This window comes from Rhipicephalus microplus, unplaced genomic scaffold (genome assembly GCF_043290135.1).
Source record: "Rhipicephalus microplus isolate Deutch F79 unplaced genomic scaffold, USDA_Rmic scaffold_695, whole genome shotgun sequence".
Classification (NCBI taxonomy): Eukaryota; Metazoa; Arthropoda; class Arachnida; order Ixodida; family Ixodidae; genus Rhipicephalus; species Rhipicephalus microplus.
The window spans coordinates 1-2,500 of NW_027465251.1; the positions used below are offsets into that span (position 1 = coordinate 1).

The window sequence follows — 2,500 nt, forward strand, 5'->3', positions numbered from 1 at the left end:
GCCGCACGAAACAGAGCAATAACAGGTCTGTGATGCCCTTAGATGTCCGGGGCCGCACGCGCGCTACACTGAAGGAAGCAGCGTGTCTTTATCCCTGTCTGAAAAGACTGGGTAACCCGTGGAACTTCTTTCGTGATTGGGATAGGGGCTTGCAATTGTTCCCCTTGAACGAGGAATTCCCAGTAAGCGCGAGTCATAAGCTCGCGTTGATTACGTCCCTGCCCTTTGTACACACCGCCCGTCGCTACTACCGATTGAATGATTTAGTGAGGTCTTCGGACCGATGTCCGGCGCGGCCTTTCGGTTGCGCCGGTCTGTTGGAAAGATGACCAAACTTGATCATTTAGAGGAAGTAAAAGTCGTAACAAGGTTTCCGTAGGTGAACCTGCGGAAGGATCATTAACGGATTGTGAAGGGTGAGCGCCTCAGCTGCGTCTGCGCCCGACACTTTCTGCCGCTGACCCCGTTTGGACGCGGGGTCGGCTTTTCCCCACGGGGCTGCCTGAATGTGGAGCGGCACCCCGTGACAAATTGTTGCGCCCAGCGGACGCCAACACCGCGACCTTGGACGGTCGGCCAGGTGGCGGACGCGGGTACAAACGGCGCAACGCACTCATAGGTCGGCTTTCGACCCGCCACTGCACCGTGGCTCGAAGCGCTCGAAATGCGCGACCCGACCGCTGCGGGACCGCCTAGTACTGTAAACAGGAGCGGCGGGAGCGCGAACGGCGAGTCGTGGTTACGTCGGTAGAAGGCGAGGCTGCGCGTTCCCGAAACGCCAGCCGAGTGCCCTCCCGACCGTTCGAGCGTGCAAGAACGAGACCCGACAATCGCGCGGCGACTGCCAAGTACGAGAGGAACGGCACAAGCGTCGGCGGTCGGTCAAGGAACTGGCGATGTGACGGGTCCGCTGTGCACCAGTGCATACCGTCCCGCCGTCCGCGGCAAGCGCCTCCGCGTCCTCGGGTGACGGAGGCTGCCGGTCGGTTCTTGCAGGCGAGGGATCTCGCTGGCACCGGTTCGCGTTGACGCGCGGCCGGTCATGGCACGGCGATGCGACGGCCGAGGTGCGCAGTACTCGATGGAGGAACCGCACGCTCCGATGACCGTCCCGCCCTCCGCGGCGTATGCGTACCGACCGTAATGGTTGCAGCAGCGCCGGCCGGCTTTTGAATTCGCCACACGAAACACGGTGCGAGATCGCGGTTAGGGGAGCGTCGACGTTGCCAGGCGTTTTGCTTGCTGCCGAGGGAAAGGCGGCACGGCCACGTCGCGCTCGTCGCGATTAGCGGGTCTGCGCGCTTTGGGAAGGTGCCGCAACGACTTGCCGAAAGAGGAAGCACGGAAGAACGAGGGACTTGGACGTCCCGACAATTGAACGCACTTGCGGCCAGGCCCTTGCTGGCTTCGTTCTTCCGCCTCGAGTAGGCTCGTACGCGGCTCCGGCGCCGAAAGTGGTCCTTGGCACCGACTTCGGTGGACGTGGGAAGTGCCGCGCAAGTACGGCGCGCCTGGCTCCACCTGTTGGCTAAAGTAGGCAGCCGGATCGGCATTTTGGTGTGCGGTGGCAAACCGTGGATGCGAAAAAAGCTTGTGCGATTTCGTGGAACAAAAAGCGGGGGTCCCCCTTTTTATGCGGAGGAGACCGACCCGCCCGCCGTGGTGAACCGCGACGCCACGGTAAAAACGGGAGAGGCTTGTCGATGGGACCGTGCATCCCGCGCTCCACGGAGGCCGGGAGGCGGCCGCCCGAGGAAATGTGTAGCCGTCGAGGCCCGCATCTGCGTGCACTCTTATCCAAATGGGTGTACCGCAGGCATTTTCTGGTTAGGCGGGCCAATGAGAGCGAGCACACAACGATACCTACGGGTCCGGCTTGGAGAACCGGCTTCGACGCCTCCCGAGTATTTATAGAGGGGTGGACCACGAAAGCACTCGCAAGTAGCGGAAGCGAAACGCCGTCCGAAACACACCGTTTGCTCGATTTGCGGCAGCCGAAAAAGGCGCGGCAGAGTTTTGGAGTCCAAGCGTGCGCTGAAAAGCGCCCTTCTTGGCCACTGTTTGGCCGAGTGCCAGAAACGTTTGGTTTTGACTGTACGGAATTGAACAAACACTTTTTCACGACTCTAAGCGGTGGATCACTCGGTTCTCGGGTCGATGAAGAACGCAGCCAGCTGCGAGACTTGGTGTGAATTGCAGGACACACTGAGCACTGATTCTTTGAACGCACATTGCGGCCTTGGGTCTTCCCTTGGCTTCGTCTGTCTGAGGGTCGGATCACATATCAAGAGAGCCTTCGGCGCACAAGGGAACGTGAGCCGTCGACTCGTTTTGACCGCGTCGGCAACACGGACAGCACGCTGAACACCTCACAGCGAGCGCCAACAGCGGCCACTCAAGGGCGAGACGGTGGCGACCGTCGTGCCAGAGCCCAACCGAAACGGGGGCGACCGACTGCATTGAGGATGTGGCACCTCGTTGAGACCGCCGCAGGACTTCG

At 61.1% G+C, this 2,500-nt stretch overlaps 1 non-coding gene across 1 annotated transcript; it reads left to right on the top strand.

Moving 5' to 3' along the window:
- The first annotated feature begins 2,122 nt into the window (after positions 1-2,122).
- LOC142795480 (5.8S ribosomal RNA) lies at positions 2,123-2,275 on the top strand. The gene has a single exon (XR_012893060.1). It is a non-coding gene; the product is annotated as a 5.8S ribosomal RNA (ribosomal RNA).
- The last annotated feature ends 225 nt before the right edge of the window (positions 2,276-2,500 follow it).